Genomic DNA, 14,202 nt, shown 5'->3' on the forward strand with positions numbered 1-14,202 from the left:
GACAAGTAATTTAACATCTCTGTTCTCCATTTCTTTCCTCTTGTATAAAATGAAGAGATTGGACTACATGATTTTTGAGCTTCCTCCTAGGACTGCAATTCTATAAATCTAACTGTGAATTACTATTCCAAATAGTCCTACATTATCAGCTTCTGTTCTTTATACCCCAACACAGCAATGATTTAGATGGAATGACTACAACTCTCTCATAATGAGAAAAATAAAGTTAAATCATCCAAAACAAGTGATTTAAAGTCAATGAAACAAACCAGAATTCTGTATGTTCCACCAAGACCATTTGTTTTCAGTTTTGTAATCAGTGTTTCTATTTTAACCTTTTAAAAAAAAGTTTGGTGATATCACTGTTTTTTTTTTTCCCTTTAAAAAAAAAAACTCTGGCAGTCCTGCAAAATTAAATAACAATACTCTTGATTAATGAGGGCAAAGGAGAAGCTGTTTTCCTATTTAAGAAACCTGGGTTCAAGTAAGACAACCTTTCTAAACCTCAGTTTTTTATATATAAAATTGGGGTGATTTTTCTTACATTATCTCCCTCATAAAGTTACAATAAAAAAGTGCTATGTAAATTATAAATCATTCCATAAGTGAGTCAGTACTAATTATAACAAAAGCAGTGGGTATTTACTGAGACAACCCATCTTGAAGAAGAATAGGCTAGCTTCCATTACTGAGAAAAGGCTATCAGATTATAATTTTAAAAGAGTAACACAATGTTTCAGGCATGTATACTTCCACTTGCATTACCATGTTTGTCATGAAGATGAATTAATGTTGTGCCATTTTCTGTTCTCATTAGAATCTTTGTCATGAAATGAAATATTGGACTCTTAATGTCCTTCTGAGTTATGGCAGCACATTGTGCTGTGTTGACCTTTTCAATATTCCGTTTTCTGACTGGCTGGCATTTCCATTCCTCCTCCTCCTACAACAATCTCCACTAAACTGATAGAAATGTTCTGATCAGGCAACCAATGAGAGTTCAGAATATTGAAAAGGTCAAATATAGCATAGTCACTCCCATAATTTCATAAAATTTATTAGGATATTAAAATTCAAGTACAGCAATAGTCTTTGATGCAAGTGGAAAACAGTTGTGTCTAAAATCATTCTTATTATGGTGATAAAAGTATGATTTGATTATTTGAGATTAAAACAATCCAACAAATATTTTATATCAAATTAAAGAATAAAGGGAATCACTAACTTGTTCAAAATAGATCTGACAACTACCTCCCCCTCTTCCTTCAAAAGAAATTCAATGACTTTGATTCTAGTTCTCCCAACTATTAAATAGGACTGTGTGACCTTGTGCAAGTTAACTCATATCTCAAGGTCCTAAGTGTTCCCTAGGAATCCTTTAAAACAGCAACAGCTCTTTGCTTAATCACTATTACATTATGTATATGAGAGGATATGCTTGAAGAAAGGAACTCTGGGAAGGCTTTTAAAGAAACTTGAGAAGATTGATATAGGACATATTGTAAAATGGAGGTGACATCCTTGATTGGAGAAAGATCATTATGAAGAAGTCATGGTGAAACTTCATAGTCAAGTCAAGAAGCATTTATTAAGCACTCATCTGTGCTAGACTTGGTGCTAAGTGCTGGGAATACAAAAACAAGCAGAAAGATAAATAGTTCCTGCCCTCAAAGAGGTTCTATTCTAATGATAGAAGACAACACATGAAAGGGAGAAAGAATGAAGGTGTTGGTGTAGGAACTTGATAAAGTGCTAAGGTTGGCTTAAGTGATCCCCTTAAAAGGTTCTAGGAGGAGCCATCCAATCAAAGGGAGATATTGCAGGGGAGGAAACTACTTCCAATATTTGAATTTCAAAGCTCAGGTGAATCTTCTTCTGAGATGAAGAGTAGATCAAGATAGAGAAAGGCCAAAGTATAGCCTTTGGAGAAAGGCTCACCAATAAAACAAAGTTGGAGACACTGTATACAATACAGAAGATGCCTCCTTTTGGGAAGCTTTACTGCTCTACCTAGTTGGGTATTAGTTCCTTATTAACTACTCTATAAGTTCTATATAGTTTTTGGCTTATTTGTTAATAGACCTGGACCAAAACTAAGGATTAGCCTCACTTTTCTGCTTTGCCTTGCTAAATCCAGTCTTCTCCATAGCAGACTCTTAATGAATCCACATCAAGCTGTATTGAAAACAGCAACTCAGCCTCCCCTGAGCATCCTCCCTTATAGTCATTTTGGCATGACCACAGATCTCCCCAAACAGGACCTGACACATAAGTTTTTTAAATGCTTAATATGCATGCAGATTGCTTCCATTTTACTAGTACTGAAGGACCTCCAAGAAACTAACAGTTATGATCTGGAAATTTAGAAAAGTGGGCCAAGTATTTCCTTTTTTTTCCTTTTGGGGTGAAAGGACATTTTTAATAGCTATGAAAATCATTTAACGACTATAAGTGTTTTTAATTTGCTTTTTCTTTCTTGTGGTTTTTTCTCTTTTGCTCTGATTTTTCTTTTACAACATGACAAATAAGTTTAAAACAATTGTATATGCATTGCATATATCATATTGTTTGGGGAAGTAAGGGAGAAAATTTTACAAAAATAAATATTGAAAATTATCTCTAAATGTAATTAGGAAAATTAAATACTATTTAGAAAAAAATAAAAACATTTGTAAGTTTCTCTGAATTATTGATATTTGTTATTTTAGAATATAGTAATACTCTAGAACTTTCAATATGCCGTGAGTTTTTCAGTCATTCTTTTGAAAGCTATCTCATCATATTCTTTGACCATTTATCTTTTAGAGAAGGATCTTTCAGTTTATAGATTATTATTAATTCCCTACATATCTATTATATCATACCATTATCAGAGATATTTGCTGCACAACATTATCCAATGAACTATTTTTCTTATCTTAGTTGCATTGGTTTTGTTCTTGTAAAGAGTTTTTTTTAATGTTAGATTATTGAAATTACCTGTTCTATCTTTTATGATTATCTTTACACCTTTAGTTTAAAATTCTTCCCCTTATTATAGTTGTGAAAGATATTGCCTTTTAGATCTTAAATATTTCTTTTTAAAATATAATGTGGCTTTCAATGACATTTGGTTCTTGCTTATTTATTTGCTTGCTTATTTAGAATAGTATTCTATTCTGCTCTGATTTTCTGTTTTTTAAGCCGTGACATATGGTTTTCATGATCATTGACCTATAATATAGTTTGAGTTACTCTTCCTCCTTCATTCCTACATTTTTTCTTTTTTCCCCCTTAAGATGACTGAGCTTTTGTCTTTTCGGTTAAGTTTTGTTGTCATTTTGTTTAGTTTTATAAAATAACTGTTAGTAGTTTGCTATAGCACTAAATATGTAAATTGATTTGATGGTATCATCATTTATATAATTAATATGTAATGATAATATATTAAATTCAATAAATTATAACCACAGGATTAAATGTAACAATTTATTATTGGTTAAGGTTCAATTAATTCAGTAATTATCTCTCCAATTATTTGTCTTTCTTATTTCTATAAAGTTTTGTAGTTGTATTTGCATTAGTCCTAAGTGTGTCTTGGTAGGTTAATTCTCAGATATTTTATGCACTTATTTATTTCGAATTGGATTTCTTTTTTCAAATCTAGTCAAGGAAATAAGTTATCTATGTGCAAATGAATAACAGCAATACAAGTAATATATATTAAGTGCTAAGTGAAAGTTATACAAGTTTGGAGGAGGAGGTTTATGTAATCAGGGATTAAGTGGAGCTTGACCTGGACTTTAAAGGTGGGATAGGACTTAACTTGGAGAGAAGGAAAGTTATTACTTTGTATTCCAGTTGAAAAAGTATTGGAATCAGAAGAGTTCTGCTTTTGAGTCTCCCCATGACTCTTACTGCTTATATAATATTGGGCAAATCAGTTAAGATCTGAGTTTCGGTTTCATTATCTGTAAAATGGGAATAATAGCAGTGATCTTATATTCCCTGAAGAGGCCCTGATGTCTTTGTTGAGAAGCACCTTAACACCTTATGATTTACATATTTCAGATTTTCCAGATGTAGCTCTCCCACTCTTGTGCTAGAGCTTCATTTCCTCTCATTGTTTAAATTTCATTTTCTGAACTTTTCTGTTTTTGGTAAAGGTCAGACTTTTAAAAAATGAGTTCAGTATCTTAGTCATTGTTCAGGTCATCATTAATTTCCTGGCCCTACTCATTTGTTAATGGAACTGCTTTCTTGCTAGACCCTTTCTTTCCCTCCCTGATGGTACTACTTCTAAGGTCCTTTTTGGCAATTCCACCTCTGTCATTTATTAACTCTTCCCTAATCTATCCAGCCTTGATCCTTTACTAAGGATCTATAAGTGATGTAGTATATTTTTGAGTAAGAAAATAGACCCATCTAGGGACCAGACTGGCCTAGGGAAGGAAGCCCAGGGAAGGAAATCCAGAGCTGAGTGGATAGTTTGAAAAAGCCTGGTTTTCTCAGCCTACAGAGGATAATAATTGTATATTTCCACTCACTTCAGAGCCATGGTGGATCAGCTGCTGCTGGCATTTCTCTGTTTTGGTCGAAGAAAAGTAAGAAAGGCATCAGCCAAAAGGCTGATGTTGCTTCTCCACTGTAAGGCTAATTTGGGCAATTGAGTACTTTATTTGAAGTGTGTTATTATTTTAAAGCATCCCATTATACTTAAATTTTTTCTCTTACTCTTTGAACCATGCCTGAATTTTCTCATTGATGCTCTCAGTATTTAAAATATAAACACCTCTCTCTTTGTCCCTCTCTCTCTGTGTCTGTCTATCTGTCATTGCCTGTTTGTCACTATCTGTCTCCCTCTTTCCCTTCAGAAAAACCATGTTCAAGATATACAATCACCTGGAATTTCTTCAGCTTATGTATCATCAGGAAAGACCTGAAAATATAGACAGCCAAAGCTTTTCTGGACCTTTGCTCTCAGATTTTTGTGAACATTTTGCAGGGAGTGGGTTACTCTGTCAATTGCAGTTTAATAAACCTTTGGGGAGGTGGGAGGCTCTTCGGCTTTGTCATTAGACTGATTCTTAAAGAAATGTTCCTAGAGATATGTTTAAACCTAGTAAATACATTTTTTAGGCTTTAGAGGTCATTCACTCAATCAACAAAAAACAAATATTTATTATTAAGTACCTACTACATGCCCTATATTGTGCTAGGAGATGTAAAGTAGTGTTCCTGTTATCTAGAAACCTAATGTCTAGGTGGGGATGCAATTGATATTGATATCAATACCATCTATATCCCTTTACATATTAATATCTATATCCATATCTATTACAATAATGATATTGATATCAATCTGGATAGGGATATATATATATAGCAATATGTAGATCTATACTGATATAGATAAGCATATCTATGTATGTGTACACGTATATACATCTCTTTACCTGAAATTTAATATATGGACTTTTATGTATATATAAATGTGTTTATTATAAGTGTGCATTTATACATATATTTACACAAGAAATATGTGCATATATGCATATGTATGTGTGCAATGTAGGTGTGTATATACATATATCTACATATGAACACATATGTGTATTTATATGTACATATATGCATGAATAACTACTTTGCAGTGCAGTTGCCCCACCCAGAACTCCTAATGGTTCTTTTTTGGCTATTGTTCGGTCTCTACAACAAAATGGATAATCATTTATCTCAATCCAGAGTTTTCTGGCCCCCATTTACATTGAGTCTCTTCAGACCAAAGCGGAATAAATCATGTAACATCACTTTTACTTAAAGCACCAAGCCAAGGAAAATAAGACAGAGTTGAATCCAACAATAAGCACTCTGATCACCTACCTCAAACTACATTTCTCCCCATGTATCCCCTGGGTTACATGTACTTGGTTTTTCTTTGATCACTTTGGGCTTATTATGTTATCTCTATCACAGTAGGAAAAACATTAAACAACCATTTATTAAGCACCTATTATGTGATGAGCACTGGAGTTACAGAGACAAAATCAAAATAGCTGTTGCCCTCAGGAGCTTAAATTCATTTTAGTGGAAAAGACAAAATGTGCATATGGAAATAAAAATATACATGTATATTTTTATTTCCATATGCACATATTGCACATATATATATATAAATATAAATATAATAGGCCTGATCTGAGTTTGCCATTTCTTCCTGTCTCTTCTACTTTAACTATTCCTGCCTTGCTAACTATGCTAGGGACTCCTAGGTCACATTCTTATTTCACCAATGTTACTTTCCTTTTCAAATGTTGCATGCTGCTGATGGTCTGCCCAGCAATTGGAGAGAGGTCATCTAGAAACTGTCTCAATGAGTGTGGCATTGTGGGAACATCAAGCTTCTCTGAAGAGATTCTTTACATATCACACAACATAGCAGAATGTGTGGTACAGGAAATTAGGGAGTAAGGGCAACATCTTGATGTAATGTGGGACAAAATATATACATGATTGTTTTGAGAAATAATGCATTAGTAGCTCGCCTGGGGGTTGAGAGAAGCAAGACCAGGAAAGATTTCTTATCAAACGTGAAAATGAAACAAAGATATGGAAATGAGAGGTGAAGCCTAATATGTACGGAATTGCATTTTTGATTGTTTGGTTGGATCATAGAGTTTGTAAAGGGAAACCTGGAAAGGTAGCAAAGGTTAGGTGATAAAGAAAGCAATAGCAATGAGAAGATTCTACATTTGAAGCTAGACATAATAGGAAACCCCTAAATTTTACTGAGTAGTGAATAGATCACAATAGACTAGTGACCAGACTGGTCAGATCTGGGTTCAAGACAAGATTTACCTATCTGTATGATCTAAGGCGAGTCATTTAAGCTTTGGGCTATGTTGAATATCTAATCTCTTTGCCCACAAACTTCAGGAATAAGACAAATTGATGTCTAAGTTCCCTTCCCATTTCAAAATATCAGGGACTGAGTTATTCAGAATACTTTAGGGATTCCTGTGAGGTTGGTGTTGAGGGATAATCAGTTTGGGCTGCTATAATCAGAATGGGCCTGAGTACTTAGTTTTATTCAAGGCTTAGGTCAGGTGCCATGTCCTTCAGGAAGTCTTTTATGATCCCTGTGGTTATTTTGCCTGTTTTCCTCCCCTTCAAATTATCACGCATGCACTCATCAGTTAGACAAGCTGCATGGTTAGAAAGCAGGTCTAGAAGCAGAAAGAGTTGAGTTCAAAATCTGACATATATTATCTGTTACCCTAATAAGACAAGTAACTGTCATTAAACTAGGCAATTCTCTAAGGCAACAAAGTGGAGAGAAGAAATTAGCTTACATTGGAAGAGTTTCTTCAAGTTCCCTATTATAATAATATCATAGGTCCAATCTATAGCCCAACCTGTTTATGTCTTATATTTTTCTCATAGAATGTAAGCTCCGTGAGGGGAGGGATTCTGTGCCTTATGGAGAATGCCTTATGAATAGCATGTGTTTAACAGATACTTGTTGAATTGATTTTATGAAAGTGGTGAAGGAGAGAGGGAGAGGAGAGAAGGAAAGAAGGGAAGAAAGAAAGAAAAAAGAAAAAGAGAAAGGAACGAAGGAAGAAAGAAAGAAAAGAAGAGAGAAAGAGAGAGAAAGAAAGAGAGAGAGACAGGGAGGGAGGGAAGGAAGATGGGAGGGAGGAAGAAAGGAAGAAAGAAAGAAAGAAACACCATTTGCTCTAATTATAGAAATTTGCTACAAGAGGAAAAAGCAGGGACATGATTATAATAGCATCAGACCTCAGCCTAAGAGCACATACATGACAGGATAAGGCATCCTTGGTTAGATCTGTTTGACAACTAATCATACAGTAATAACTCCACCTCATAGCCAGACTCAGGAATAATCAGGTGGGAAACAAAGAGACAGAATTGGGAAACTGAGTCAGAAGGATCCTACTTTAAGCAGAGACTCCTCTCAGCTTTTTGGCCAGATAAGTTGTTCACCTAGACATTTTGGGAAGGCATTCTTTGAGTAATTTAATGGCATTCTCTCAAAGGATGGGCTACTAACTTAATTATCAGGCAATCAAATTAAGAACTCAAAAGAATATCAGTTACAGTCTCAAGATGTAAGGATCCATTAAATGGGCGGCCATGGCGCAACAGGAGACTGAGTGTCCCAGAAATATTCTCTGTGGATATAGGACTGCCCTGTAGGTGGGATCCTGGTCATATTGAGATAGCTTCATAATGGGTGACGGCTCACTCACTGGTTGGCTGTGTGTGACTTCATAGGCCCTTTATAAACCCACTGCAGGCAGCAAGTTGCTCTCTTTAACCTGGCTCCCTAACCTGGGGTATCTGAGCCGAGCTGATGGATAGCCAAGAGAGGAAAGGAGTTTGGTAGTGAACACGGGGATCTTCAGACCAGGTGTTCACTAAGGAGTTGACAAGTCAGGGCATTAAGTCAGGGAATTATGTGAGTAGGTATAATAAAGGCTTTTAAGATTACATGTGGCTGTTCTTGAGCGTGCTATTGGTTATTAAACTATAGATTCAAGAAATCGTGGCCAGAGACCTTTGAAGGCCTCAGAGGAGGCGAGCCGGGTAGAGTTGACACTGCAAAGGTCAGTGGTCAAAGGTGCTATGTTGGGCCTAGGACAGACTGGTAATAGTAACTGCTAGGAGGGCATGTTACACCAAGAGATTTTACCTTTATATTCAATAGCTCATTCATTCATATAACATGTTTTATGCTAAGCACTGTTACAGTCATGTGGTTTTCACAACTATTATTTCTCTTGACAAATCAAAAAACTGAGAAAGAGATAAAATAATTTGCCATAAATTACATAGCTAATACATATCCATAATTGAGACAGAGAATAATAGCCTTACCAAATGCAGAGACTGACTGGCTTTCTGGATGCTGCCAGGGGTACCAGAATTCTCCCCAGGCAGTTGAAAGCTGAGGTTACTGGTGCCAGGATATCCCTTTGATAGTAGTTTCGGGTGCCAAGGCCCAGGGAATGCTGACTGTGGAATCTGACCCCCACTCCTCCAAAACTGGGTTGGGGAGGTATTTAGGCAAGGTTGTGTGGGGATCTTCATGGTTAGCTTCTCCTATTTCTGTAGGTAAGGCAGAATTTTAATTCCATTACAGTTCTGAGATGAGTGGCAAATAGAGGGATTTGGGCTATAGTGATCTTGCTAGCATTCTCCACACCTGAGACACACTCAGAACCACTCTGAGGAGTGGAGTGGAGAGGGCCCCATAATACCTTCTGGAATGCTTTCCCAAAGGAGCAGAAAAGACTCCAGACAAGATAGGAATTAAGAAAGGGTTAGCAAAAAATTGATAATTATCTACTTCGTTTTTTTTTTCTTTTCTTTCAGAATGGGGTAAATTCCTGGAATTATCTCCAATGTTTTGGGAATTTTTCTTGCAATCTTAAAATAGCTAATTGCCAAACTTCTTAATCATTGCTTTCAAAATTTTGAGGATTTGCTAAGATGTTTTGCTCTCAAAACTTTTAAGAATTTGTAAAGATGTTATGTTAATTAGCTAATTTTTTTGTGTAGCCCCCAGCTTGGCAAGAGCTGAAGTTCACAAGAAAAAGTTGCCTTTTTAAGAAATTTTCCCAGCATTCTAACTATAGCATACGTTTTCTTTCTTGCTGGTTGCATTTTAAATCTTTCCAGGTAACACAATTTAGCTCACAGAGCAAACATGACACAGACGTTGTGCACAGAGATGCAGACACAGACAAAATGACATGAAAGAGGACTATCCCATCTTTTCTAAAAGCCATAAAATTGCCAATAGCTATCCTACAGCACTTCCATCTTCTCTGGCATCCAAGATAATGTGAAAGGATGACAAAGGTTCCCTAGGAATCTTACCAAAAATTGCAAGAATTTCTCAGTCTGGGCATTCCCATTCAAACAAAACTTGCTGAGTGTGGAGCTTGTGATAACCCAGACAAGCCTTCTACCAGTGGCTTGGGGTGTCCTGCTATAGGATTGTGGCAGAAAAAAATAGGAGGCTTATTCTCCAATTGATAAATGGTCAAATGATATGAACAGATAATTTTCAAATGAAAAAATTGAAACTATTTCTAGTCATATGAAAAGGTGCTCCAAATCACTATTGATCAGAGAAATACAAATTAAGATAACTGAGATACCACTACACATCTCTCAGATTGGCTAAGATGACAGGAAAAGATGACAAATGTTATAGCGTATGTGGGGAAACTGAGACACTGATGCATTGTTGGTGGAATTGTGAATGGATCCAACCATTCTGGAGAGTAATTTGGAACTATGCTGAAAAAGTTATCAAACTGTTGCATAGCCTTTGATCCAGCAGTGTTTCTACTGCAATTATATCCCAAAGAGATCTTAAAGGAGGGAAAGGGATCCACATGTGCAAAAAATGTTTGTGGTAGCCCTTTTTCTAGTGGCAAGAAACTGGAAATTGAGTGGATACCCCTCAATTGAAGAATGGCTGAATAAGTTACGATATATGAATGTCATGGAATATTATTGTTCTATAATAAACGATCAGCAGACTGATTTCAGAAAAGCCTGGAGAGATTTATATGAACTGATGCTGAGTGAAATAAGCAGAAGCAGGAGATCATTATAAATGACAACAGCAAGATTATATGATGATCAACTCTGATGAATGTGGCTCTTTCCAACAATGAGATGATTCAGATCAATTCCAATGATCTTGTGATGGAGAGAGCCATCTGCACCCAGAGAGGACTGTGGGTCCATATTTAACGTGTATTGGTCAACCTGCCATCTAGGGGAGGGGATGGGGGAAGGAGGAAACAATTTGGAACAGAAGGTTTTGTAAGGGTCAATGTTGAAAAATTGCCCATGCATATGTTTTGTAAATAAAAAGCTTTAATGAAATTTAAGAGAGGGAGAGGGAGAGAGGGAGGGGAGGGGGAGGGGAAGGAGAGGGGAAGGGAGAAGGAGAAGGAGAGGCTTACCTTGACAAGGAGGAGGGAATCAAGTTGAAGAGGCCAGACTCTCCTTGTACTGGGCCACCAAATATTGAAGCTGGGAAGGGGGGACTCCAAAAGTTTGGGATCACAGACTGATATTGTGAGTGTCTCAAAAGAATTTGCAGGCTTGAATCCATATCCAGTCAAGGGGCAAAGTTTATTGTAATTGTTACATCATTACAAAGCAGGCTGAATTTCCAAGAAGAAATTAGCAAAGAAAGAGAAGCAAAGAGACTGATTTATCTAGCTTTCGATTATTGACATGCTAATTCTGTGTTTCATGGGTAGGATAAAAGCTTGGTCTCTAGAATTTGGTTATCACTAATCAACAGATTATCTATCTGACAATCAGCAATGAACTGAGGAATAGTCTAGGGAATCAGACAGATTGTCAGAACAATAGTATTCCTAGCTTGTGTGTTGGGGGGAGGAGGGGCAAAGCCAAAGGACTTTGGAATCAGATAGATTGCCAGAACAAAAGCTCCCCAAGGTCAGGGGATCCCAAAACCACTACTATATTTCCCTAGAAGCTATACCATATCATATTCACTCAATAAAACTATCTCCTTTAATGGACTAGAAACACACAAAGACATTTTGATCCTTCTGATCAATTAGTCAGTCAATAAGTATATATTAAATCCCTAATAGGTGCCAGATACTATGTGCTAGGCTAACAAAAGGAATATTAGTCCCTGCCCTTGAGGAGTTTACAATATAAAGGGACAGAGGGCTTATGTATATGTGTATAGGTAAATATAAAGTAGAAAAATATAATTTGGTGAGGAAGAAACTCACTAGCAGCTATAAGAATCAGGAAAGACTTTCTACAGAAGGTACAACATGAGGAGAATCTTAAAGGAAATAGAGTTTCTAAAAGTCAAAAGTGAAGAGGGAGTACATTTGAGACATAAGAGAAATCCAATACAAAGACATGGCAGTGGGAATTAGAATTTTTTGTGTGAGCAGCAGAAAGTCCAGTTTGACTGGACTTTATGTGAAGGGAAATAATTAGGCTAAAAAAGCAGATTACTGCCAGGTTCTGAAGTGCTTTACATGATAAATAATAGAGATTAATTTATTGAAAAGAAGAGTATCACAGTCAGCCTTGGGTTTTGAAAAATCCTAAGTTAGGGGTTGTTTTACCCTTGAAAAAAAGAGTTAAGATTTTTCCATTAGAAATTTCTTTAGTTCTTTTTCTTCACTACCTCCACCACTATTCCCAAAGGTCAGGTTACCTTTCCATTGCTAAGAAGAATTGCTGCAGTTTTCCCTAAAGCATCATCAACATGGCTACGAATGACAAAGAGACCTCCTTCAGAGGAATACAAGTGTTCTCATCATTCAAAGAGTCTGAGATCTCTGGCCTGACTGAATTCACATCCCCAATGTCAGGAAATGAGTTGCATAGCCACTGGCCAAGAACAGCTTTAAATATTTTAAAGTTGTGGTTTACTGTATAGAATTGAATTAAAATTATCTTTGAGGTATGACTGTGAGCAAATGAGTCATAGGCTAAACTCCAAACAAAGACTATTAGTCTCTTGTTGATATTGATTGTAAACTTAGCCCCATGTTCTTAATTTCTCCCTTTGGGTCTTAGGAATTTATGTTACATAATAGGATAAAATACCCATTCTTTATGCCCAGCTGTTAGCCTTCTCTTTTACCTCAAATATTTCTAGAGCATTTAGTTTGATTTCCTCTTCCTTCTCTTTATCTTATACAATATTCAGATAGACATGTATTCTATTCTCTCACCCATTCCCAGTTGATTCCTTGAGGTCAGAAACTATATATATATATATATATATTTTTTGTCTTTGTGTTTTATACATTTTCTACCATAATACCTTGCACATACTAGGTGCTTAACTAATGTTTGTATAATGAATGAGAGGCCATTCTTCAAAGCATGCTCAAAAAAGATCATGTCTTTCCTACTTGGTTATCCATAGTGTTTATAATTTATATTGCCTGATTCTAATCTACTGCATAGAGATTTAGTGAGTCTGCTTCCAGCTATGTGTAATAAGGCATCCTTTCCCCCACTACAGGACATGTGGATATATTTGTTGACTACTTCCTGATAGTATACTGTATGGTGAAGAAAAATATTTTAATTAACCCTTGAGTTAACACTGAATACACACAAAAAATTGTTAAAGTAATCTGTTTTATTTTGCTCTCACATGGCTTTTGAATAAAAAGGATTGCTGTGGGCCACTTGGAGGAAGAGATAGGTTACTCTATCTCCCCCACCACCACCACCACCACCATGTAATCCTGAACATAATTCTATTGATGTTTGCTACTTCTAGGATCAGGAAAGAAGAAACACAATAGAAATATTATTAGACACTATAACCTCTTTGAGTTATTTTTAGAATTCAGAGAATAGTCAACTACCCTTTGTTGGTGTTTTTGAGAAAAGAGAGTAAGCCTAGAAGTATACATGTTACATTTGTTAAATTGAGGTAGATTGTTAATATTGTATCTGTGTGTGTAACTTTAAACCTGAGATGCCTCTGAAACAATATGTATGAGGGGAGATAAGAAGTATGTGGAAATATCTCCTTTCATAGATTCATTAGAGAAGTTGCCAGTAAATGAATCCTAGTTTATTTTGACTGATAAATATAGGGGAAAAAATGTATAGACTAATAAAATATAGAGAAAAAAATGATTCCAAAATGTTAAATTAAAAAAATAATTTAAAAAGATTTTTAATATGAAAATGTCACATTTAAAAATTCAGATTTTAAAATGCTATTTTAAAATAACTATTAAAAGAAAAAAATGGGTTTTTGAGAAAACTTAAAATATTTGAAATAAATCATAAAATATGAATGCAAAATAGAAAGCTAGTTTCAGGGATCATATTCTACAGGTAATTCAAAGTTCCTGTTCTTTCACCTAAGAGTTTGGGGTCTGCAAATACTTGTTGTTTACATTTTTTTTTCTCTCTGTCTTGTGCTTCTGCAAAAAATATATATTGGTGCCTTAATTGAAGCCATTTCTTGGATTGAAATGAGCATAGAATAGCACCTACCTTGCAGGGTCTTGGTGAGGATCAAATGAGATAAAAATTGTAAAGCATTTAGCACAGTGCAGGATACATAGCACTATGAAAATATTAGATATTATTCTTATAAAATAATGTTGTTAACTACAGATTTAGTGCTTTATTAATTAAACT

This window comes from Sminthopsis crassicaudata, chromosome 3, assembly GCF_048593235.1.
Source record: "Sminthopsis crassicaudata isolate SCR6 chromosome 3, ASM4859323v1, whole genome shotgun sequence".
In the NCBI taxonomy this organism is placed as follows: Eukaryota; Metazoa; Chordata; class Mammalia; order Dasyuromorphia; family Dasyuridae; genus Sminthopsis; species Sminthopsis crassicaudata.